Below are 26,543 nucleotides of genomic sequence, written 5' to 3' on the forward strand. Positions count from 1 at the left end.
GTTAACACAATTCCTTCCCCTTTCTTCTTTTTCTACTTTTGCTAAAAAAGAAAAAAAAACCCACACAAAAATACCCCCCCCCCCAAAACAAAACAAACAAAATCCCTGGGAACTTCCCTGTGGCTAAGACTCTGTACTGGCAATGCAGAGGTCCTGGGTTCAATCTCTGGACAGGGAAATCGATCCCACATGCTGTACCTAAGACACCCATGAAGCCAAATAATAAGTAAATAAATACTTTAAAAAAAGCAAACAGCAATGAAGAACATAAAAGCACCTGGGTTTTGATCAGCATAATACAGTAAGTTTAAGGAGAGGGACATGCATTGCTGACTAGTTCTCCCCTCCTCCAATCAGTATACATGTGCACACACTTGCACACATATGCACATACACACACATGCACACACAAACTGTGATAACCAGTGACAAGCAACTGGCTGCTTTATGTTATGGATAAAAACCATAAATGCTTTGTTTCTTGAAAAGGTCTCCTCTTGTAAATGTTGTCCTTGCTTGCTAAACAGATGGTCTTTGTTAATGAGGTTTTTCCTTCTTCTGCTCTCGCTTTTTGATTTTTAAAAGCAAATTTTAATAACAGTATACAGTCTGTGTCACATCTTCTCTTTTGTAATTTAAGTCATGCTGTATGGTAACTGTAAAGTCATACTCATTTTATTCTGAAAACTATCTGCTTCTGAATCTTTCTCAGTGTCCGTATTGTAGTTACCTTGTCAAGTCCAGTAAGTATTTCACTTTATATGTATTTCACGGTTGAACTCTTACAGTCTAGCCTTTTAGGTGTTCTCTTGGCTTTCTTTTTTTTAAGCCTTCTTATTGACTCATAAGGGCTTCCCAGGTGGCACTAGTAATAAAGAACTCGCCTGCCAATGCAGGAGTCTAAGAGCCTCCATGGATGGGAAGATCCCCAGGAAGAGGGCATGACAACCCACTCCAGTATTCTTCTAGAGAATCCCACGGACAGAGGAGCCTGGCAGGCTACAGTCCATAGTGTTCCAAAAAGTAGGACACAACTAAACCAATTTAGCATGGCACACACTGACTCATAGACACTAGCAGCTTAATTTCAACAAAAAGATGTAGACCTCTTATACAGAAGTAGAGGGATTCTGAAAACTAAGTTTCTTTCTTTGTAGCTGAATTTTATTAACTGGCAATAAGTCACTGTTTCAAAGTCTTAGTCATTTGCCCAACTTTCTATTGCCTGTATATTATATTCTGGGAAGTAGAATCAAAGTCAGGAATTTTCAGTTATATAGTCTGAATACAAATGTTAAATAATCTGAATTGATAGGAAGACTGTCCTCTTGGAAAAGAAAAGCAGTCTCCTTAGGAGAGAGAGGGAGAGAAAGCTACTTCCCCCCTTTTTCTAGCCGTATCTTGACTTTTCTCTTTATTGAAGACCCCGAAGTGCAAGCCTGAGTTTCACCTTGTGGCTTATCAGCATCATGGGCTGCGCCTGTAGCTCCATTAGTATTCTTCCTTGCTGTGGACTGTTCACTGCAAGGTGTCTCGCTACTGCTCTCTCTCACTAAAACCTGAAAAACACCAAATGATGGTCTTGTCACTTTAGTATTGTCTAAAGGAAATAGATGTAAAGTGGTGGTGTTTTCGCCTCTCCGTGTAAAAGGAGCAAAAATGCTTTTGCTATAATCAATCACACTTTCCTCTGAAGTTTCAGATAATGTTTCAGTAGGTAGGTCTTCTCCTGGAGAAATACTGGAAAGGCCCCGAGGGAAATCAGTCTCAGGTCCACGCTTTGGTGTGGAGATCCTCTGTGAGGAGGTCCTCTGTGTGAAAATTGATTTGCTTTGTGGATGGCCAAGCGTGGCATCAGGAAGGCTGGAGTCATCTGGAAATCCATACACTGTTTGAGGGCTGACTGTAGATGCTGAAGTAACAGTGCTAGCTGCCTTCTGACTGCCACTCCTTATCGTGCTAGGATTACTTCTGTTAGAGGAAATCTTCTCCTGAGGGCTCTCTAGCACCTCAAAGACATCCTGACTGTAAAGTGGAACCTGAAACTTGGAACTGTGCGGCTGTTTCTTTTTCCCTCTAGATTTCATCTGTTTGGTATTCGTTTGCGTTATCAGTTTGACAGCCACATGACTCTCAGGTCCGGGCGGAGGGTCCCTGATCGAAATAACTGACTCGCTCGTTTGAGACCCAGGGACGAAGTCGTCATCACTATCAGAAAAAGAACAGTGAAACTCTCGCCGTTTCATCTTGAGCTTAGCCAAAAGCTGCTTGTTTTCTTCTCTTAATTTATTCCTTTCTGCTGTGAGCTCACCAATAAACTTAAGATTTTGTTGTTGGATATCATAAAATTCTTGCTGTAGCATATTCCTGTACGTTTCATTTACTGTACAGTGATCGCATACTTTGGTGTTTAATTGACCTCGCAGGTCATGGATAGTGTCCTTCAGGGCTCTCTGTTGCTCCGTCAACTCTTTAATTCTGCATATGGAGCCTGTCCACCTCCCGTCTGACAATTGCTCTTTCCTCAAACTGGTTATTTTCCCCTGAAGTCGGCATAGCTCTCTGTCATGGAGCTCTTTTAGTGTTAGCCAGGTTTTTTTAAACTCCTCAGAAGACACATCACAGAGGCTAACCTGCATTTTATCTCCTTCAGAAGAGCTCTGCCCACTTTCCCTGTCTTCTTCACCCACGTCCCCCGCCTTCATCTTTATTCCCTGACTGGGATTGGGAAAGATTGGAGACAAGCACCACCAAAAAATGGCGGAAGGGCCGCGGACGGAATGACAGTTTAAACTCTTCTACACACCTGTGAAGCGGACTCAGGGCACTGGGTGGGCGATCCGGCGGGCAAGTGGATGGATCGAAGATGCCTCGGGGTGGACAGGAGGGTGCGGTTGGGGGGCTGGATGAAGACACAAGTCTCCTTTTGCCGAGAAGAGCGGAGGCACATGGGAGGGAAGATGGCGCCTTCAAGCCACCCTGTGCTGGACCGAGGACCATAAACGCAGTGACTTCTGGGAAAGCCCTGCTGAGCTGAAGTGTGTCCCAAAATGGGGGGGAGGGGGGCTTGGAACTTACCCCTTGATTTATTTTTGAAACAAAATAATTTGACCCTATTTTAGCATCTTTATTCCTGACAGTCAGTATTTTATAATCATTGAAAACCACAAATACCCATGGTCATTAGTAAATTTGACATAAAGTGGAAGCCATGCACTCTTTCCTCCCTGTCACCCCTCCGTTTAGGCAACGTTGTTTAGTCGTCCATTCCTAGATTTAGAGGTTCACGGGAGACTGGCAATTCTGTAACTGGTTACTGTTGCGATACGTGCTAGATCTTTCCTGGTGGCTCAGTCGGTAAAGAGTCTGCCCGCAATGCAGGAGAGCCAGGTTCAATCTCTGGATGGGGAAGATCCCCTGGAGAAGGAAATGGCAACCCACTCCAATATCCTTGCCTGGAGAATTCCATGGATAGAAGAGCTTAGTGGGCTACAGTCCATGGGGCCACAAAGAGTTGGAAACAACTGAGTGACTAACACTTTTACTAGGTTTTTAAAATTTAGAAGTGAAACTGCTGACACCGTTAGCTATATCTGAATAGGATAAGGAATGGAAGGTTACTTGGGGGTAATATTTTTCTTTTAAAAAAGTTTCAGTGAGTGTGTTGGAAGTAAAAAAAGAACAGTTCAAAAGAGAAGTATATGTAATAGATGTAGCGGATTTTATATCTAAAATAATTGGTCCATGAATGTGTTTGTATATTGACAGGACTTCAGGGTTAATAATCCAAAGACAGAGAGGGAAAAAAGTTATCACTCTTCCTGTAAAGTTCTCAAACTGTTTGGTTCTCCGAGTCCTTTGAGTAGCAGGCAAAGGTGCTTAACCTACCTTTGGAACAATCCACATAAGTGAACCATTTTGCATAAAATTGTAGAAAGTTTATTAAAAAACCCCAGGTCTACTTCCCCTTTTGTCTTCAGGGATGATAAGCCATGAAAAAGAACATATATAAAGTAAATAAAAATAATTGTTAAAGTTGAAAATAATTACGGATTAAGCAGTATATTTGGAATTAATTCAAAAGAATGTAGTGTGGGTATTGGGCATTGAGATGAGATAGGAGGGCAGGATTTAGATGAGATAGAATTGGCTATGAGTTGAGAAACCTGTATTCAGGTCAGGAAGCAACAGTTAGAACTGGACATGGAACAACAGACTGGTTCCAAATAGGAAAAGGAGTACATCAAGGCTGTATATTGTCACCCTGTTTATTTAACTTATATGCAGAGCACATCATGAGAAACGCTGGGCTGGAAGAAGCACAAGCTGGAATCAAGATTGCCGGGAGAAATATCAATCACCTCAGATATGCAGATGACACCACCCTTATGGCAGAAAGTGAAGAAGAACTAAAGAGCCTCTTGATGAAAGTGAAAGAGGAGAGTGAAAAAGTTGGCTTAAAGCTCAACATTCAGAAAACTAAGATCATGGCATCTGGTCCCATCACTTCATGGCAAATAGATGGGGAAACAGTGGCTGACTCTGTCTTTTTGGGCTCCAAAATTACTGCGGATGGTGATTTCAGCCATGAAATTAAAAGACGCTTGCTCCTCAGAAGAAAAGTTATGACCAACCTAGACAGCATATTAAAAAGCAGAGGCATTACTTTGTCAACAAAGGTCCGTCTAGTCAAGACTATGGTTTTTCCAGTAGTCATATATGGGTGTGAGAGTTGGACTATAAAGAAAGCTGAGCATTGAAGAATTGATGCTTTTCAACTGTGGTGCTGGAGAAGACGCTTGAAGAGTCCCTTAGACTGCAAGGAGATCCAACCAGTCCATCCTAAAGGAGATCAGTCCTGGGTGTTCATTGGAAGGACTGATGTTGAAGCTGAACCTCCAATACTTTTGCCACCTAATGCAAAGAAGTGACTCATTTGAAAAGACTCTGATGCTGGGAAAGATTGAGGGCAGGAGGAGAAGGGGATGGCAGAGGGTGAGATGGTTGGATGGCATCACTGATGGACATGGACATGGGTTTGGGTGGACTCCGGGAGTTGATGGTGGACAGGGAGGCCTGGCGTGCCGCGGTTCATGGGGTTGCAAAGAGTCAGACACGACTGAGCAACTGAAATGAACTGAACTGAACTGATGGCTATTGAAACTAAAGTTATTCGTATTTTGGAATTCACTATGTTATTAATATTTGCTCATAAGTTCTCTGCTATTTCAAGCTGTAACACTTTATTCCATTTTCAGATATACTCTTAACTTACTGGAACAAAGTATCTCCCGAGGAACTCATAAACATTCTCATACTTCTAGAGTAAGTTATCCTATTTTCATAAAATTTCCTCTTATTTTTGGGAGCTTGATGTTTATAGTCAGTGAAATATTACTCCTTTTTTGTTTTTATCAGCATACTTGTACATAATGTAGGAACATTAAACTATTTTCATAGTTCATAGGTTGACATTTAGCTTCTTCATACATAGAAGAGAAACGTGGAGATGAAATATTTGTGATATTTTAGAAAACTCTAGCTAATAATAGCCCATCTTTACATACCGTCAGGAATCTTTGTGTGATCTGGAAAACTGGACGTGGCACCAGCTGTCCTAAATCATTCATTTAGAGCAGATGCTGGCTTAATGGAGCCCCTTAAACGTTGGAGTTTAGAATGTGTACCCTTAGATAGAGCTGAGTAATACTACCCACTTCAGAAATGTGTGTGTGTATGTGTATATATATATATCCATATGTATGTATGGATATATTTATATTCTAAGGTACATGAGGGAAAAAAGCTAGTCTTTTTTCCTAAGTGGAGGGAGAAAGTTGTCCTATATTGTTTGTTGAGCTATTTTTACATCGTTATTGAAGCTAAAAGAAAAATTATAGTGAAGTGTAATTTCTAAATACATTTTAACATAAATAGTACACATATATGATATTCTGTGTGCATGTCCAGCAAAATATTTGGAGAAAATATTCATAAACAGGCAGGATTTAAAAAAAAACTACTCTAATTATATTGAAATATTCACTAATGAAAACAGATGATCTTGGGGGTTTACTTTAAAAACGTGGAGGAGGTAGTAAGTATGAAGGGAGAGGAGAGGACCTGTTTGGGGTAGAAGTTAAACAAGAGTGGCCATGAGTTGATAATTGTTGAAGCTGGTGGGTGCTGGGTATTTGGGGTTTAGTTTGGTATCCTCTCTACCTTTGTATGTTTGGGATTTTCTATACTAGAAAGTAGTTTAATGTCACTATAAAAATATAGCAATTACCACAATTTTTAGGGCTTAAGAACCTTTTTAGGTGTTAATGACTGTATTGCAAACCTTTGCTGTGATACACACTATAAAGCATGAAGAATGATTTGCTTTGATATGTTTTAAAAATATGTCATTAGAATTGTATGTGAAGACCTGAGACTTTTTGGTGCTGAAGTAATTGTAGCAAATGAATGTAGAGTGATATAATATGGCAGGTGGTTGCTTGTATATTTATTTGTGTATAACAAAACATATTATTGTAATATGATTTTAAATAGGCCATTCTTTGTAACACATGAATTTTCAAGTATTATTTGTTAAAATGCAAAGTATGGTAACATAGTACTAACATGCTACTGTTTTTCTTACTGGAGTATGTTTGTCTCACTTTAGATACATGGGGAAAAGAATCATAGCAAGGTAATTCCCATAGCACTGCAATTTCCTCTTTTTTTCTTCTCTTCCAACAGAGGGCAGTCTTAATCATGCCATGTAAAACCTAGATGCTTCCTTTTGTGTTAGCCTTAAGATACCCTTGATTTATTTAATGCTTCTCAACTCAAAGTTGAAATTAACATGATGGGAAGTGATGCATTTAAAAAAGTTTTCCAAAGGGTAATGGTTAGACTGATGTGCACAGTTTCTGGTCTAATCCTAGAACAGATGCTTGTCTCTACTGAAGCTCATGAGAAAGGGCTAGATCCAGGGGAAGGCAGGAAATCATCAAGTGAGGACAATTGTCAGGTCTGTACTTTTGTTTACAACCTATCAATACTCACTTCAGTTACTAATGTAAACAGAAATCCCCAACAGCAATTGAGACATGTATTATATATTATTTCTTTCTTCTTTTTGCTGTGTCTTAGTGAAATAAATACTTAAGAAAATGTTTGCAGGCCCCTAAGGAAAAGATTATTTGCTTATTTAGATAAGATATGTTTCAGAGGTAGAGTTAGTCATTAAAGAAACTTAGATTTCTTTTATTTTTAAAAATAACTTTCATAGCACTTCCAAAAACTAAAGAGGCAGTTTGGATGGGTTTATTGCTGAGTCTCTGGGACATCCTAATAATTCAGGTGACAATTTCTGCTGTCTCTCCAGCACTGGGAAGTGGTTGGGAACTGGTTGGGAACTGCTATGGTAACTACCACCATCAACCTTAATAACTACGATTCTGCTGACCTGCCCTCTGTGTTTACTAGAGGATGGACAAAGTCTTTTTCCTCAGTCCCTGTATTACCCAGTTGTTAATTTTTTATTGAAACCCTAAAATTCAAGGAGAACAAAATAAAAATGTGGAAATAGACATGTTTGTAGAGTAAAAAAGTTCTGATCCAAGTTTAACTCCAGCCCAGAGACAGATTAGATAGGCCTCATTCTTAAACATCTAACTTCAGGGAACCCCCCCTCCCCCAACCTGTGAACTCTGAGTATCCCTCTCACTGTTTTCTCTGACTCTTGCCTTTCCTTATCTCCTGAGAAAAAGATGGAATCTTATTGGAGTATTGTCCACTCTACTCTGATATTTTTGAGGAGAGGAAGAAAAGTAAGAAATTTCTCTAAATTCCTTACTTGTATTCTTGTAGTATAAGCTATGTTAAATACATAGTAAGCATCATACAGTTTCCAGTGATGTCTCATTTAAGCCAAATAATAGTTGGTAGGATATTGAGCATAGCGCAGTGTTTATGTGGAAACCTAGTCATTTATTAGTTAAAAAATATCTAACATTGAGATATAGTATTAGAGTAATCCATTTCCTAACTTTAACATTTATTTTAGGGTGCATGATGCCTGGCTGTCAAAACACTTTGGAGTAGCCTGAAAATTGCAAACCGTGCCAGCTCTTTGAAACAGATCAGGAATAATGCAGTCCGGGCTTCAGCGTCTTAATAGCCTGGAAAGTTTATTTACACTTAATCACAGTAGGTGCAAAATGAAGGTAGGGTACTCATTTGAAACAGACATTAATACTATTTAACCTAAATTACCAGTACAGCTGGAGATCATTTTACATACATTGATATATTTGCATATCTCTGTTTCTGTACAGTCATTTCATCATATGTGAATATAAGATCAAATATGCATGGATTGTTTCTGGCAATTTTAGTTAATAGTGAGTTCTTAGTTTAATATGAAGGAAATTAATTTTCTCATTGAACTGTTATTCTTATGCTATTTTACATTCAATATCCTTTATCTGTACTTTAATGAAAATAATGACATCTGAATAAAATAGTACATATAATGTTTGTTTAGAGTGACTATTTTTCATTTAGTGATTTTTTAAGGGATTACCCATGCTGAGTTGTCTGCAGAGGTCAGAGCACTGTAAATACTATTTTGACTAAGATGTATTTCACACAGGGTGAAATATTGACAAGTTCAATAGGACAAGGAGGAAGCTAGAGGGTCATATAAATGAAAGCTATCCTCTGAAAGCAAATCTTAATAAAAAGTCAAAGAGTGGGAAAATGTTCATTACCAGACAGTCCTTTAGCGGTTGCATAAGAGGAAGCAAGCAGAAGTGGCTTTGCAATAAGGATGAATGATAAACACAAATGTCTTGAACAGATGGATGCTGAGCTACTAGACTCAGGACCTTTCAAAAAAAAAATGCAAGTGGTACAGCCTTCAGCTTTGCTCTTTGTCTCTTGTAACAATGTATTGAACCTATGTCTTTCAGTTGGCCCAGATGCTTTGTTTTTCTTCTGATTTAGAAACAAGTCTCATACCATTGGCATCATTGAAAACATCAAGCCATAGGGAACCACTGTATGTAACATAGCTACTTTTCTATGATTTCTCATTTTTGCACATATAATTACCTACACAGCCTAAAATGCCTCCCATGTTATTTCTTAGTTACATACCTAGATCATCACTCACATCTTGTTTTTTTTTTTTTCCATTTATTTTTATTAGTTGGAAGCTAATTACTCTACAATATTGTAGTGGTTTTTGCCATACATTGACGTGAATCAGCCATGGATTTACATGTGTTCCCCATCCCGATCCCCCCTCCCACCTCCCTCTCCATCCTATCCCTCTGGGTCTTCCCAGTGCGCCAGCCCTGAGCACTTGTCTCATGCATCCAACCTGGGCTGGTGATCTGTTTCACCCTTGATAGTGTACTTGTTTCAATGCTATTCTCTCAGAACATCCCACCCTCGCCTTCTCCCACAGAGTCTAAAAGTCTGTTTTGTACATCTGTGTCTCTTTTTCTGTTTTGCATATAGGGTTATCGTTACCATCTTTTAAAATTCCATATATATGCGTTAGTATACTGTATTGGTCTTTATCTTTCTGGCTTTCTTCACTCTGTATAATGGGCTCCAGTTTCATCCATCTCATTAGAACTGATTCAAATGAATTCTTTTTAACGGCTGAGTAATATTCCATGGTGTATATGTACCACAGCTTCCTTATCCATTCGTCTGCTGATGGGCATCTAGGTTGCTTCCAAGTCCTGGCTATTATAAACAGTGCTGCGATCAACATTGGGGTGCACGTGTCTCTTTCAGATCTGGTTTCCTCGGTGTGTATGCCCAGAAGTGGGGTTGCTGGGTCATATGGCAGTTCTATTTCCAGTTTTTTAAGGAATCCCCACCACACTGTTCTCCATAGTGGCTGTACTAGCTTGCATTCCCACCAACAGTGTAAGAGGGTTCCCTTTTCTCCACACCCTCTCCAGCATTTATTGCTTGTAGACTTCTGGATAGCAGCCATTCTGACTGGTGTGTAATGGTACCTCATTGAGGTTTTGATTTTCATTTCTCTGATAATGAGTGGTGTTGAGCATCTTTTCATGTGTTTGTTAGCCATCTGTATGTCTTCTTTGGAGAAATGTCTGTTTAGTTCTATGGCCCATTTTTTGATTGGGTCATTTATTTTTCTGGAATTGAGCTTCAGGAGTTGCTTGTATATTTTTGAGATTAATCCTTTGTCTGTTTCTTCATTTGCTATTATTTTCTCCCATTCTGAAGGTTGTCTTTTCACCTTGCTTATAGTTTCCTTCGTTGTGCAAAAGCTTTTAAGTTTCATTAGGTCCCATTTGTTTAGTTTTGCTTTTATTTCCAATATTCTGGGAGGTGGGTCATAGAGGATCTTGCTGTGATTTATGTCAGAGAGTGTTTTGCTTATGTTCTCCTCTAGGGGTTTTATAGTTTCTGGTCTTACATTAGGTCTTTAATCCATTTTGAGTTTATCTTTGTGTGTGCTGTTAGGAAGTGTTTTAATTTCATTCTTTTACAAGTGGTTGACCAGTTTTCCCAGCACCACTTGTTAAAGAGGTTGTCTTTTTTCCATTGTATATTCTTGCCTCCTTTGTCGAAGATGACGTGTCCGTGGGTACGTGGATTTATCTCTGGGCTTTCTATTTTGTTCCATTGATCTATATTTCTGTCTTTGTGCCAGTACCATACTGTCTTGATGACTGTGGCTTTGTAGTAGAGTCTGAAGTCAGGCAGGTTGATTCCTCCAGTTCCATTCTTCTTTCTCAAGATTGCTTTGGCTATTTGAGGTTTTTTGTATTTCCATACAAGTTGTGAAATTATTTGTTCTAGTTCTGTGAAGAATACCATTGGTAGCTTGATAGGGATTGCATTGAATCTATAGATTGCTTTGGCTAGTATCCTCATTTTCACAATATTGATTCTTCCAATCCATGAACAGGGTATATTTCTCCATCTATTTGTGTCCTCTTTGATTTCTTTCATCAGTGTTTTATAGTTTTCTATGTATAGGTCTTTTGTTTCTTTAGGTAGATATACTCCTAAGTGTTTTATTCTTTTCATTGCAATGGTGAATGGTATTGTTTCCTTAATTTCTCTTTCTGTTTTCTCATTGTTAGTGTATAGGAATGCAAGGGATTTCTGTGTGTTAATTTTATATCCTGCAACTTTACTATATTCATTGATTAGCTCTAGTAATTTTCTGGTAGAGTCTTTAGGGTTTTCTATGTAGAGGATCATGTCATCTGCAAACAGTGAGTTTCACTTCTTCTTTTCCTATCTGGATTCCTTTTATTTCTTTTTCTGCTTTGATTCCTGGGCCAAAACTTCCAACACTATGTTGAATAGTAGTGGTGAGAGTGGGCACCCTTGTCTTGTTCCTGACTTTAGGGGAAATGCTTTCAATTTTTCACCATTGAGGATAATGTTTGCTGTGGGTTTGTCATATGTAGCTTTTATTATGTTGAGGTATGTTCCTTCTATTCCTGCTTTCTGGAGAGTTTTTATCATAAGTGGATGTTGAATTTTGTCAAAGGCTTTTTCTGCATCTATTGAGATAATCATATGGTTTTTAAATTTCAATTTGTTAATATGGTGTGTTACATTGATTGATTTGCATATATTAAAGAATTCTTGCATTCCTGGGATAAAGCCCACTTGGTCAGGATGTATGATATTTTTAATATGTTGTTGTATTCTATTTGCTATAATTTTGTTGAGGATTTTTGCATCTATGTTCATCAGTGATATTGGCCTGTAGTTTTCTTTTTTTGTGGCATCTTTGTCTGGTTTTGGAATTAGGGTGATGGTGGACTCATAGAATGAGTTTGGAAGTTTACCTTCTTCTGCAATTTTCTGGAAGACTTTGAGTAAGATAGGTGTTAGCTCTTCTCTAAATTTTTGGTAGAATTCAAGTGTGAAGCCATCTGGTCCTGGGCTTTTGTTTGCTGGAAGATTTTTGATTACAGTCTCGATTTCCTTCCTTATGATGGGTCTGTTAAGATCTTCTATTTCTTCCTGGTTCAGTTTTGAAAAGTTATACTTTTCTAGGAATTTGTCCATTTCTTCCAAGTTGTCCATTTTATTGGCATAGAGCTGCTGGTAGTAATATCTTATGATTCAGTGTTGTCTGTTGTGATCTCTCCATTTTCATTTCTAATTTTGTTGATTTGGTTCTTCTCTCTTTGTTTCTTAATGAGTCTTGCTAACAGTTTGTCAATTTTGTTTATCTTTTCAAAAAACCATCTTTTAGCTTTGTTGATTTTTGCTATGGTCTCTTTTGTTTCTTTTGCATTTATTTCTGCCCTAATTTTTAAGATTTCTTCCCTTCTACTAACCCTGGGGTTATTCATTTCTTCCTTCTCTAGTTGCTTTAGATGTAGAGCTAGGTTATTTATTTGACTTTTTTCTTGTATCTTGAGGTAGTCCTGTAATGCTATGAACCTTCCCCTTAGCACTGCTTTTACAGTGTCCCATAGGTTTTGGGTTGTTGTGTTTTCATTTTCATTCACTTCTATGCATATTTTGATTTCTTTTTTGATTTCTTCTATGATTTGTTGGTTATTCAGAAGCATGTTATTTAGCCTCCATATGTTGGAATTTTTAATAGTATTTTTTTCCTGTAATTGAGATCTAATCTTACTGCATTGTGATCAGAAAAGATGACTGGAATGATTTCAAATTTTTTTGAATTTTCCAAGACCAGATTTATGGCCCAAGATGTGATCTATTCTGGAGAAGGTTCCGTGTGCACTTGAGAAAAAGGTGAAATTGATTGTTTTGCGGTGAAATGTCCTATAGATATCAATTAGGTCTAGCTGGTCCATTGTGTCATTTAAAGTTTGTGTTTCCTTGTTAATTTTCTGTTTAGTTGATCTATCCATAGATGTGAGTGGGGTATTAAATTCTCCCACTATTATTGTGTTATTGTTAATTTCCCCTTTCATATGCGTTAGCATTTGCCTTACATATTGTGGTGCTCCTATGTTGGGTGCATATATATTTATAATTGTATCTTCTTCTTGGATTGATCCTTTGATCATTATGTAGTGTCCTTCTTTGTCTCTTTTCACAGCCTTTATTTTAAAGTCTATTTTATCTGATATGAGTATTGCTACTCCTGCTTTCTTTTGGTCTCCATTTGCATGAAATATTTTTTTTCCAGCCCTTCACTTTCAGTCTGTATGTGTCCCTTGTTTTGAGGTGGGTCTCTTGTAGACAGCATATATAGGGGTCTTGTTTTTGTATCCATTCAGCCAATCTTTGTCTTTTGGTTGGGGCATTCAACCCATTTACGTTTAACATAATTATTGATAGGTATGGTCCCGTTGCCATTTACTTTATTGTTTTGAGTTTGTGTTTATACAACCTTTCTGTGTTTCCTGTCTAGAGAAGATCCTTTAACATTTATTGGAGAGCTGGTTTGGTGGTGCTGAATTCTCTCAGCTTTGCTTGTCTGTAAAGCTTTTGATTTGTCCTTCATGTTTGAATGAGATCCTTGCTGGGTACAGTAATCTTGGTTGTAGGTTATTCTCTTTCATTACTTGAAGTATGTCCTGCCATTCCCTTCTGGCCTGAAGAGTTCCTATTGATAGATCAGCTGTTATCCTTATGGGAATCCCTTTGTGTGTTATTTGTTGTTTCTCCCTTGCTGCTTTTCATATTTGTTCTTTGTGTTTGATCTTTGTTAATTTGATTAATATGTGTCTTGGGGTGTTACGCCTTGGGTTTATCCTGTTTGGGACTCTCTGGGTTTCTTGGACTTGGGTGGCTATTTCCTTCCCCATTTTAGGGAAGTTTTCAGCTATTATCTCCTCGAGTATATTCTCATGGCCTTTCTTTTTGTCTTCTTCTTCTGGGACTCCTATGATTCAAATGTTGGGGCATTTCACATTGTCCCAGAGATCCCTGAGTTTGTTCTCATTTCTTTTGATCCTTTTTTCTTTTTTTCTCTCTGCTTCATTTATTTCCACCATTTTATCTTCTACCTCACTTATCCTATCTTCTGCCTCCATTATTCTACTCTTGGATCCCTCTAGAGTGTTTTTGATCTCATTTATTGCATTATTCATTTTTAATTGATTCTTTTTTATTTCTTCTAAGTCCTTGTTAAACATTTCTTGCATCTTCTCAATCCTTGTCTCCAGACTATTTATCTGTAACTCCATTTTGTTTTCAAGATTTTGGATCATTTTTATTATCATTATTCTAAATTCTTTTTCGGGTAGATTCCCTATCTCCTCCTCTTTTGTTCGGCTTGGTGGGCATTTTTCATGTTCCTTTACCTGCTGGGTATTTCTCTGCCTTTTCACCTTGTTTAGATTGCTGTGTTTGGAGTGGGCTTTCTTTATTCTAGTGGTCTATGGTTCCTTTATATTGTGGAGGTTTCTCCCAGTGGGTGGGGGTTGGACGATTGGCTTCTCAAGGTTTCTTGGTTAGGGAAGCTTGTGTCGGTGTTCTGGTGAGTGGAACTGGATTTCTTCTCTCTGGAGTGCAATGGAGTGTCCAGTAGTGAGTTTTGAGATGGGTCTATGTGTTTGGTGTGACTTTGGGCAGGCTGTATGTTGATGTTCAGGGCTATGTTCCTGCGTTGCTGGAGAATTTGTGTGGTATGTCTTGCTCTGGAACTTATTGGCTCTTGGGTGTTGGTTGGTTTCAGTGTAGGTAAGGAGGCTTTTGGATGATCTCTTATTACTTAATGTTCCTTGTAGTCAGGAGTTCTCTGGTGTTCTCAGGTTTGGGGCTTAAGTATCCTGCCTCTGGATTTCAGTCTTATTCTTCCAGTAGCCTAAAGTCTTCTCCAACTATACAGCACTGATAATAAAACTTCTAGGTTAATGGTGAAAAGATTCTCCACAGTGAGGGACACCCAGAGAGGTTCACAGAGTTACATGAAGAAGAGGAGAGGGAGGAAGGAGATAGAGATGAGCTGGAGGAGAAAAAGGGGGACTCAAGAGAAGAGAGACACATCTATGCAGTACTCTGTTCCCTAAGTGTTCTCCGTAGCCCAGAACACCCACAGAGATGCACAGAATTGGATTGAGAAGAGAAGGGGGAGGGAGGAAATAAAGGTGATCTGGGGGAGAAAATAGTGAGTCAAAAGGGGGAGAGAGTAATCATCACACTCCTGAGTAAAAATGGGTACTGAATACTGGATTCTTAAATGTCCAAAATTGATATCAAATACTGGAAAACAAAGATTAAAAATCTAGAGTAGAGGTTAGACTCTTAAAAATACAATATTAAAAACAAAAACACAAAAAATTTAAGAAATATATATTAAGTTTGCTTTAAAAATAGGGTCTTTTTTTTGCAAGGTTATAGTGAAATGAAATGGAAAATTAAGGTGTAGTAGAGGAGTAATAGAGGACTTTAAAAGAAAATAAAAGACAAGAAAAAAAAAGAATAAAATTTTTTAATTAAAAAAATAGTAAAAATATACGAGAATGAAAATGAAAATTAAGGAGTAATAGAGGACTTTAAAAGAAAATAAAAGAAAAAAAGGGAAAAATTTTTTTCAATTAAAAAATAGTAAAAATATATTAAAATGAAAATTAAAGAGTAATAGAGGAGTAATAGAGGACTTTAAAAGAAAATGAAAGAAAATGAAAATTAAGGAGTAATAGAGGAGTAATAAGGAATTTTAAGAGAAAATAAAAGAAAAAAAATTAAAAAAAAAAAGAAAAGAAAAAAATAGAAAAATATATCTAGGAATTTCTCTGGAGCTGTTGTGGGCAGTGTGGGTTCAGTTCAGTTTCAGATAGCTCCTTGTTCCAGCTTACACGTCTCACTATCTATATGCCCCTTCTGGTGTAGTCGGTGTTAACTACAGGGATTTTAATTTGTTGTATTGGTCACTTCTGAAGTGGTTCCCTTTGTTTATTTGGCTTCTGTTTGCTGGTCTCTTCAGTGTCTAATTTCAGCCCTGACAAAAGCAGGCGGAGGTGGTCTCTTGTTTAGGTTCGCTTGTTCAGTCGTGCTGTGGGGAGGGAGGGGCACTGCAGACAAATATCATGGGCCTGTGTGGGGAGCACTCGCAGTGTTCTGGCCACACTGGGTTTGCCCCTGCTCATGGTGTGTGTGCTTTCCCCGTCTACACTGCTCAGGCTCCAGGCTGCTCTATAGGGAGCAGGCCCTGAGTTGCGTGTGGTTCCAGTTTTCGGGTACTCCACAAAAGTGCAGACTCCTTTGGGTCTGAGTTTTGTGCCTTCCCTGGCCCGAGCAGCTCAGGCAGCCAGGAGCTTGATGAGCGCAATCTCCCCAGGTGCGGTGCGCCTTATCCCCTCCGTGGTCCCAGCCTCAGATTCCACGTGCACCGGTTGGGTGCGCCTTGTGTCTGTTCTCTAGCCGCGACCTTCTCGGTGGATGTCAACCATCCAGAATCTCAGGAAGTCTTTGGTTAGAAACTGGGAGCCTGTTTGCAGTTTGGTAGGGGATGCCGTCTCTGGGGCCGAGTTTGCCCCTTTCCCCTCCCCCCTGCCTCCTGCCTCCAGCAGGGGATGGGCCGGTCCACCGCCGGCTAACTCTTCTCTTGAATTGCTCAGTCTTTCGTTTGTTCTGCCAACGGCCCACAGTGTTTGGTTAGCGTGGTTTTCGCCAGTTATTTCTCTCTCTCTCTCTCTTGCTATTCCACAGTTTAAGTTGCTATCTCACCTTAGCTCCCTCCAATTGCCCTCAGGGCATTCAAGTCCGGTCTTTACCCCAAGCAATGCCACCCGCTCCTCTCTGTTCAGCCCCCACTTGCTGGTGGCGGATGCGAGCGTCTGGGGTACTTTTCTGCTGGGAGTTGCTTTTAGCCATGTTATCTGTAGGTTTTATTTATTTTTCCTCCCAGTTAGGTTGCCCTCCGAGATTCAAAAGCTTCCCCCAGACCCGCCAGTGAGAGGGTTTCCTGGTGTTTGGAAACTTCCTCTATTATGACTCCCTTCCCGGGACGGGTCTCCGTCCCTAGCTCTTTTGACTCTCTTTTTATCTTTTATATTTTGTCCTACCTCCTTTCGAAGGCAATGGGCTGCTTTTCTGGGTACCTGATGTCCTTTGCTAGCGATCAGAAGTTGTTTTGTGCAGTTTGCTCAGCATTCAAATGTTCTTTCGATGAATTTGTAGGGGAAAAAGTGGCCTCCCCGTCCTATTCCTCTGCCATCTTAGCTCCTCCTCACATCTTGTCTACAAAGAAGTAGGCACCTATTTGTTACAGAGCTGTTGATACAGAGCTGAAGTAAAAAATAGCACAATTGATTAACCCAGATCATATTTGATTAAGAAGTAAATACAGTGAAACTCACTAAGTCTGCAGGTACTGAGAGCCTGGTGTCTTTTTGCTCGTCTCTCTCTCTCTGAGTCTTTGGGAGAGAAAATCATTCAAAACTGTTATGTGAATCCCTGTGTCATACAGTTTTAATTTCCTTTCATTTTTTTTTAATCTCAGGTTCTACAACAACTGAAGCAAACATTTTCCATCAGGCACTTCTTGAAGGAAATACTGCTACGGAGGTTTCCCTAACAGTATTAGATACCATATCATTTTTCACTCAGTGTTTTAAGGTAAAAATGAAAAGTTAGAATTTAGTCAGTATCATTGCAAAGAAAATACACAAAAATTAGCTAGGCAGATGAAGCTTAGTGCAGTATAAAAGTCCCCAGTGAGCAGTCAGGAAACTTGGGTGGCAGATCTAGTGTGACCTCAAGAAATCACTGAGACTCACCCTTAGAATGAGAGAGTTGGACTGTTAATAATTTGTTCCTTATTTTCCTTCTCTGTTATTTTTGTGGTTAAAAACAGGTTTTTTTTTCATACTTTCATGAAAATATCGTCATTTTTAGCCCAAATTATGATTGAGTCAGTTTATCCAAATACCCATTGAAATGAGGTGTCTTGTGAAGCCAGAAGATGTCCAGGCAGGAAGGCTGGCTGGCTTCCCTTGTCAGGCGCTTATTAGTTTTACTCAGATGCTTGCCTCTCAGTACATCATTGCTAGGATTAAAAAATATAAGAAGAAGAAATTGAAAGCACTTATCTTGCAGGGTTGTTGAAGGTGTAAAATGAGATAATGGATGTTAGAGAGCTTTGAATAAACACTATATAACTATATGCTTTGCTTCGTTGCTCAGTCATGTCTGACTCTTTGGGACCGCATGGACTGTAGCCCAACAGGCTCCTCTGTCCCTGGGATTCTCCAGGCAAGAATGTTGGAGTGGGTTGCCATTTCCTTCTCCAGGGGATCTTCCCAGCTGAGAGATTGAACCCAGGTTTCCCGCATTGCAGGAGCATTCTTTACCTCTGAGCTACCAGGGGAGCCCATATAACCATAATGTGAGGTAACAGTGATAGAAGTCAAAAGTGAAAACTCTTGCTGGCTTTTCATCTGAGTTACACAGATTTTTTTCTTTTCTTTCCCCTTCTCAAAGTAATTCAGTTAATTGCTCTGGCCTCCAGATTTACTATGGAAACCAGGCCTGTGCTTTTCAAAGAGGCTTATAAGGGAAAACTAAATTAGATACTAATCAGAAATAAGCTGCGGTATCTTTATATGAAGTATTAAGTTTGTTCTGATTAAAATGCAACCCCAATTCATTTTTTATTATGCCAGTAAATAAGACATTTGGTCTCATGGTTTGCACTGTATTTCTTCCTCCTGTTCAGACATTTCTTATTTATGTAACATACATCTCTTGGTAGATGACAGGCACTATCCTAAGTGATTTAGAAATATTAGCTCATTTTTTATTGTGGGACAGGAGGTAGAAAAGGGGACTGCAGATGGGCACCACGGATCTTTTTGAGATGATGGGAATGACTAGATTGTAATAAATGGACAACTCTGTAAATTTACTAAAAATAATTGAATGATAAATTTAAAATAGGTAAATTTTGTTGTATGTAAATTAAACCTCAATCAACTTAAAAGTACAAATGTGAACTGACCTTTAATTGTCACACTAGCTTTGCGATGTAGATGCTATTATTTTTCCCATTAAAAAAAATTCACTTATTTAGCTCCATGGGTCTTAGTTGCAGCACTCAGGATCTTAGATCTTCTTGGGATGCAGGATCTTTTCATTGTGGCATGCAAACTCTAAGTTGCAACATGTGGGATCTAGTTCCTTGACTAGGATTTGAACCCAGGCCCCTCATGTTGACAGTGCAGAGTCTTAACCAATGGACCACCAGGGAAGTCTATTTTTCCCATTTTAAAGTGAGAAAAGTGAAGCTCACATGAAACTTAATGTCACATAGCTAGCCGGTAGCAGATCAGGATTCTGATCTTGCCAATTATCATAAGAGTCCATGCTTCTAAACACTACCCCATTCTTTTAAAAAAGTAGACTAAGGAAATAGCCAGAGAGATGGAGCACCATTCTGAGATTCTGTCTATCATCGTTACCAATAAATCTGTTAAAAGTTGCATATTGTTTTGTGTTTTTATTTAGATCTCATCCTAATTTTTTTTCTTTCTTTTTTTTTTTTTTATTATTATTATTATTTTTTTTTCCAGTGGGTTTTGTCATACATTGATATGAATCAGCCATGGATTTACATGTATTCCCAATCCCGATCCCCCCTCCCACCTCCCTCTCCACCCGATTCCTCTGGGTCTTCCCAGTGCACCAGGCCGGAGCACTTGTCTCGTGCATCCCACCTGGGCTGGTGATCTGTTTCACCATAGATAGTATACATGCTGTTCTTTTGAAATATCCCACCCTCACATTCTCCCACAAAGTTCAAAAGTCTGTTCTGTATTTCTGTGTCTCTTTTTCTGTTCTGCATATAGGGTTATCGTTATCACCTTTCTAAATTCCATATACATGTGTCAGTATGCTGTAATGTTCTTTATCTTTCTGGCTTACTTCACTCTGTATAAGGGGCTCCAGCTTCATCCATCTCATTAGGACTGGTTCAAATGAATTCTTTTTAATGGCTGAGTAATATTCCATGGTGTATATGTACCACAGCTTCCTTATCCATTCATCTGCTGATGGGCATCTAGGTTGCTTCCATGTCCTGGCTATTATAAACAGTGCTGCGATGAACATTGGGGTGCACGTGTCTCTTTCAGATCTGGTTTCCTCAGTGTGTATGCCCAGAAGTGGTCATCCTAATTTTATTTTTTTTTTAATTAAAGGATAATTACTTTACAGATGGAGAAGGCAATGGCTCCCCACTCCAGTACTCTTGCCTGGAAAATCCCATGGACAGAGGAGCCTGGTAGGCTGCAGTCCATGGGGTCGCTAAGAGTCAGACACGACTGAGCGACTTCACTTTCACTTTTCACTTTCATGCATTGGAGAAGGAAATGGCAACCCACTCCAGTGTTCTTGCCTGGAGAATCCCAGGGATAGGGGGGCCTGGTGGGCTGCTGTCTATGGGTTCACACAGAGTTGGACATAACTAAAGTGACTTAGCAGCAGCAGCAGCTTTACAGATTTTTGTTGTTTTCTGTCAAACCTCAACATGAATCAGCCATAGGTATACATATAGCCCCTCCTTTTAGAAACTCCCTCCCATCTCCCACCCCATCCCACCCCTCTAGGTTGATACAGAGCCCCTGTTTGAGTTTCCTGAGACATACAGCAAATTCCTGTTGGCTATCTATTTTACATGTGGTAATGTAAGTTTCTGTGTTAGTCTCTCCATACATCTCACCCTATCCTCCCCTCTCCCCATGTCCATAAGTCTATTCTCCATGTCTGTTTCTCCATGCTGCCCTGCAAATAAATTTTTCAGTATCATTTTTCTAGATTCTGTATATATGTGTCAGTATATGATATTTATCTTTCTCTTTCTGACTTAATTCACTCTGTATAATAGGCTCTAGGTTCATCCACCTCATTAGAACTGACTCAAATGTGTTCCTTTTTATGGCTGAGTCATATTCCACTGTGTATATGTACGACAACTTCTTTATCCATTCATCTGTCGATGGACATCTAGGTTGCTTCCATGTTCTAGCTATTGTAAATAGTGCTGTAATGAACAATGGGATACATGTGTCTTTTTCAATTTTGGTTTCCTTGGGGTATATACCTGGGAGTGGGACTGCTGGGTCATATGGTGGTTTTAGTCCCAGTTTTTTAAGGAATCTCCTTGCCATCTTCCATAGTGGCTGTATCAATTTACATTCCCGCCAATAGTGCAAGAGCATTCCTTTTTCTCCACATGTTTTCAGCATTTACTGTTTGTAGACTTTTTGATGATGGCCATTCTGACCAGTATGAGGTAATATCTCATTGTAGTTTTGATTTGTATTTCTCTAATAATGAGCAATATTGAGTATCTTTTCATGTGTTTGGTAGCCATCTGTATGTCTTCTTTGGAGAAATGTCTGTTTTGGTCTTTTCCCCACTTTTTGATTGGGTTGTTTGTTTTTCTGGTATTGAGTTGTATGAGCTACTTGTATATTTTTTGAAATTAATCCTGTGTCTGTTGTTTCATTTGCTATTATTTCCTCCCATTCTGAGGGTTGTCTTTTCACATTGCCTATAGCACCCTTTGCTGTGCAAAGGCTTTTAAGTTTAATCAGGTCCCACTTATTTACTTTTGTTTTTATTTCCATTACTCTAGGAGGTGGGTTATAGAGGATCTTGCTTTAATTTATGTCATCGAGTGTTCTGCCTATATTTTCCTCTAAAAGTTTTATAGTTTCTGGTCTTACATTTAGGTCTTTAATCGATTTTGAGTTTATCTTTGTGTATACTGTTAGGAAGTGTTCTAATTTCATTCTTTTACATGTAGCTGTCCAGTTTTCCCAGCACCATTTATTGAAGAGGCTGTCTCTGCCCCATTGTATATTCTTGCCTCCTTTTTCAAAACTAAGGTACCCATAGGTGCATGGGTTTATTTCTGGGCTTTCTATCTTGTTCCATTGGTCTATATTTCTGTTTTTGTGCCAGTACCATACTGTCTCGATGACTGTAGCTTTGTAGTATAATCTGAAATCAGGAAAGTTGATTCCTCCAGTTCTGTTCTTCTTTCTCAGTATTGCTTTGGCTATTCAGGGTTGTTATGTGTTTCCATAGGAATTGTGAAATATTTTGTTCTAGTTCTGTGAAAAGTACCTTTGGTAACTTGATAGGGATCACACTGAATCTATAGATTGCATGTGGTAGTATAGTCATTTTCACAATATTGATTCCTCCTTCCCAGGAACGTGGAATATCCTTCCACCTGTTTATGTCATCTTTGATTTCTTTCATCAATGTCTTATAATTTCCTGTATACAGTTCTTTTGCTTCCTTAGGTAGTTTATTCCTAGATATTTAATTCTTTCTGTTGCAATGGTGAATGCGATTGATTCCTTAATTTCTTTTTCTGATTTTTCATTGTTAGTATATAGAAATGCAAGTGATTTCTGTGTATTGATTTTGTATCCTGCAACTTTGCTAAATTCACTGATTAGATCTATTAATTTTCTGATAGTATCTTTTGGGTTTTCTATGTACAGTATCATGTCATTTGCAAACAGTGAGAGCTTACTTCTTCTTTTCCAATCTGGATTCCTTTTATTTCTTTTTCTTCTCTGATTGCTGTAGCTAGGACTTCCAAAACTATGTTGAATAGTGGTGAAAGTGGGCACCCTTGTCTTGTTCCTGATCTTAGGGGGAATGTTTTCAGTTTTTCAACATTGAGAATAATGTTTACTGTAGTTTTATCATATATGACTTTTACTATGTTGAGGTAGGTTCGTTCTATGCCCATTTTTTTGAGTTTTAATCATAAGTGGTTGCTGAATTTTGTCAAAGGCTTTTTCTGCATCTATTGAGATTATACGGTTTTTATCTTTCAATTGGTTAATATGGTATATCACATTGATTGATTTGCACATATTGATGAATCCTTGCATTCCTGGAATAAACCCAACTTGATCATGGTGTATGAGCTTTTTAATGTGTTATTGAATTCTGTTTGCTAAAATTTTGTTGAGGATTTTTGAATCTATGTTCATCAGTGTTATTGGCCTGTAGTTTTCTTTTCTGGTGTTGTCTTTGTTTGGTTTAGGTATCAGGGTGATGGTGGCCTCATAGAATGAGTTTGGAAGTGTTCCTTTCTCTGCAGTTTTTTGAAAGTTTTAGAAGGATAGGCATTAGCTCTTCTCTAAATGTTTGATAGAGTTCTCCTGTAAAGCCATCTGGTCCTGAGCTTTTGTTTTTTGGGAGAAATTTGATCACAGCTTCAATTTCAGTGCTTGTAATTGGTCTGTTCATAATTTTTATTTATTCCTGGTTCAGTCATGGAAGATTGAACTTTTCTAAGAATCTGTCCATTTCTTCCAGTTTATCCATTTTATTGCCATATAGTTGTTGGTAATAGTCTCTTATAATCCTTTGTATTTCTTCATCGTCTGTTGTAACCTCTCCTTTTTCATTTCTAACTTTGTTGATTTGATTCTTCTCTCTTTTTTTCTTGATGAGTCTGGCTAAGGGTTTGTCAATTCTGTTTATCTTCTCAAAGAACCAGCTTTTAGTTTTATTAATCTTTATTATTGTTTCTTTCATTTCTTTTTCATTTATTTCTGCTCAGATCTTTTGATTTCTTTCCTTCTACTAATTTTTAGTTTTTTGTTCTTTTTCCAGTTGTTTTAACTGTAAAGTTAGGTTGTCTATTCTATGTTTTTCTTGTTTCTTGAGGTAGGATTGTATTGCTATAAACTTCCCTCTTAGAACTGCTTTTGCTGCATCCCATGTTTTGAGTTGCTGTGTTTTCATTGTCATTTGTTTCTGAAATTTTTTGATTTCCCTTTTGATTTCTTCAGTAACCTGTTGGTTATTTAGAAACGTGTTGTTTAATCTCCATGTGTTTGTGTTTCTTACAGTTTTTTCCTTGTGAAAAAACCTCATCTCATCACATAGCATTGTGGTCAGAAAAGATGCTTGATACGATTTCAATTTTCTTAAATTTACTGAGATTTCATTTGTGACCCAAGATGTGGTCTATCTAGGAGAATGTTCCATGTGCACGTGAGAAAAAGGTGTATTCTTCTGCATTTGGATGGAATGTCCTGAAGACATCAGTGAGATCCATCTCATCTAATGTATCATTTAAGACTTATGTTTCGTTATTCCTTTCCTGTCATTGGTGTGAGTGAGTTGTTAAAGTGTCCTACTATTATTGCGTTTCTGTCAAATTCTCCTTTTATGTCTGTTAGTGCTTATCTTATGCATTGAGGTTCTTCTGTGTTGGGTGCATAGATATTTACAATTGTATGTCTTCCTGTTGGACTGATCCCTTGATCATTATGTAGTGTCCTTCCTTATCTCTTGTAATATTCTTTATCTTAAGGTCTATTTGTCTGATATGAGGATTGCTACCCCAGCTTTCTTTTGCTTTCCATTTGCGTGGAACCTATTTTTCCATCCTCTCACTTTCGATCTATATGTGTCTTTAGGTCTGAAGTAGGTTTCTTGTAGACAGCATATACATGGGTCCTATTTTTTTATCCATTCAGCCAGTCTGTGTCTTTTGGTTGGAGCATTTAATCTGTTTCCACTTAAAGTAATTATTGATATATTCCTAATGCCATTGTCTTAATTGTTTGGGGTTTGTTTTTGTAGATCTTTTTCTTCTTTTGTATTTCCTGACTATATAGTCCCTTTAACATTTGTTGTAAAGCTGGTTTGGTGGCACTGAATTCTCTTAACTTTTGCTTGTTTGAAAAGTTTTTGATTTCTCCAGAAATTTTGAGTGAGATCCTTGCCAGGTAGAGTAATCTTGGTTGTAGAGTTTTCCATTTCAGTACTTTAAATATATCCTGTCATTCCCTTCTGGCCTGCACAGCTTCTGCTGAAAGATCAGCTGTTAAACGTATGGGGTTTCCTTTGTGTGTTACTTGTTGCTTCTCCCTTGCTGCTTTTAATGTTTTTTCTTTGTGTTAGTCTTTGTTAGTTTGATTAGTATGTGTCTTGGCATGTTTCTCCTTGGGTTTATCCTGTATGGGACTCTTTGCACCTCTTGGACTTGATTGACCATTTCCTTTTCCATGTTGGGGAAATTTTCAATTATAATCTCTTAAAAAAGTTTCTCATACCCTTTCTTTTTCTCTTCCTGGGACCCCTATAATTCTAATGTTGGTGCATTTAATATTGTCCCAGAGGTCTCTGAGACTATCCTCAGTTTGTTTTTTTCATTCTTTTTACTTTATTCTGCTCTTCAGCAGTTGTTTCCACCATTTTATCTTCCAGCTCATTGATCCGTTCTTCTGCTTCAGATAGTCTGCTATTAATTCCTTCTAGAGTATTTTTAATTTCAATAATTGTGTTGTTTGTCTCTGTATACTTATTCTTTAATTCTTCTAGGTCTTTGTTAGTTGATTCTTGGATTTTCTCCATTCTGTTCTCAAGTTTTTATCATCCTTATTATCATTATTCTGAATTCTTTTTCAGGTAGTTTCCCTATTTCCTCTTTGTTTATTTGGACTTTGTGTTTCTAGTTTGTTCCTTCATTTGTGCGTTATTTCTCTGCCTTTTCATTATTTTTTTTTAAACTTATTGTGTCTGAGGTCTCCTTTTCCCAGGTTTCAAGGTTGAGTTCTTTCTTCCTTTTGGTTTCTGCCCTCTTAAAGTTGGTCCAGTGGTTTGTGTAATCTTCATATAGGGTGAAATTTGTGCTGAGTTTTTTTTTTGTTTTGTTTTTCCTCTCATGAGCAAGGCTGAATGAGGTTGTAATCCTGTCTGCTGATGGTTTGGTTTGTAGTTTTGTTTTGTTTGTTGGGATGAAGCATCCTGCACAAGGTGTTACTAATGGTTGGGTGATGCTGGGTCTTCTAGTCAAGTGCTTTCCTTTGTGGGATTTCTCACCATTTGATACTACCTAGGGTTATTTCTCTGGTAGTCTAGGGTCTTGGAGTCAGTGTTCCCACTCCAAAGGCTCAGAGCTTGATCTCTGGTTCCACAAGTGGTTTGTTATGGCATAAGTGAGATTAAAACAGATATCCAGGAACGAGCAACTGAAGATGAACCTCAGACAAATGGCAGTTACAAAATCAGGCAAATAATAATTAAAATAATGGAATATACACATATACATATACACCCATAAGCAGAATCAAAACAGTCCAACAAAAACAAAGTTTTTGACCTGGCAAACAAAGGAAATCAAAAATTTGTGTAACAGTTAAGAAAAAAACTTGGAACACATGTACACCCATGGTTGATTCATGTCAATATGTGGCAAAACCACTACAATACTGTAAAGTAATTAGCCTCCAATTAAAATAAATAAATTAAAAAATAAATAAGTAAAAATAGCTTAAAATAGCTTTTAAAATTAAAAATAAAATAAAATAGAAAAAAGAAAAAAAAAGCTAACTAAAGCACAAACTGTAGAACAAAACTAAAGCAAGGTGCCAAGTGGGGAAACAAAACTAACACATATGTTGAGAGGAAAGGAAAGAAAGACTAGATATGCAAAATTAAATAGAGGTAGATAAAGAAGATTTATATACATTAAAGATTAACTGCAAAGGGAGAAAACTTTAAGAAAAGCAAATAAAGGAATAATTTTAGGAAAAATAATAATAGGTTTAAAAAATTAAAAT

The sequence above is a fragment of the Dama dama genome, chromosome X (genome assembly GCF_033118175.1).
Source record: "Dama dama isolate Ldn47 chromosome X, ASM3311817v1, whole genome shotgun sequence".
Classification (NCBI taxonomy): Eukaryota; Metazoa; Chordata; class Mammalia; order Artiodactyla; family Cervidae; genus Dama; species Dama dama.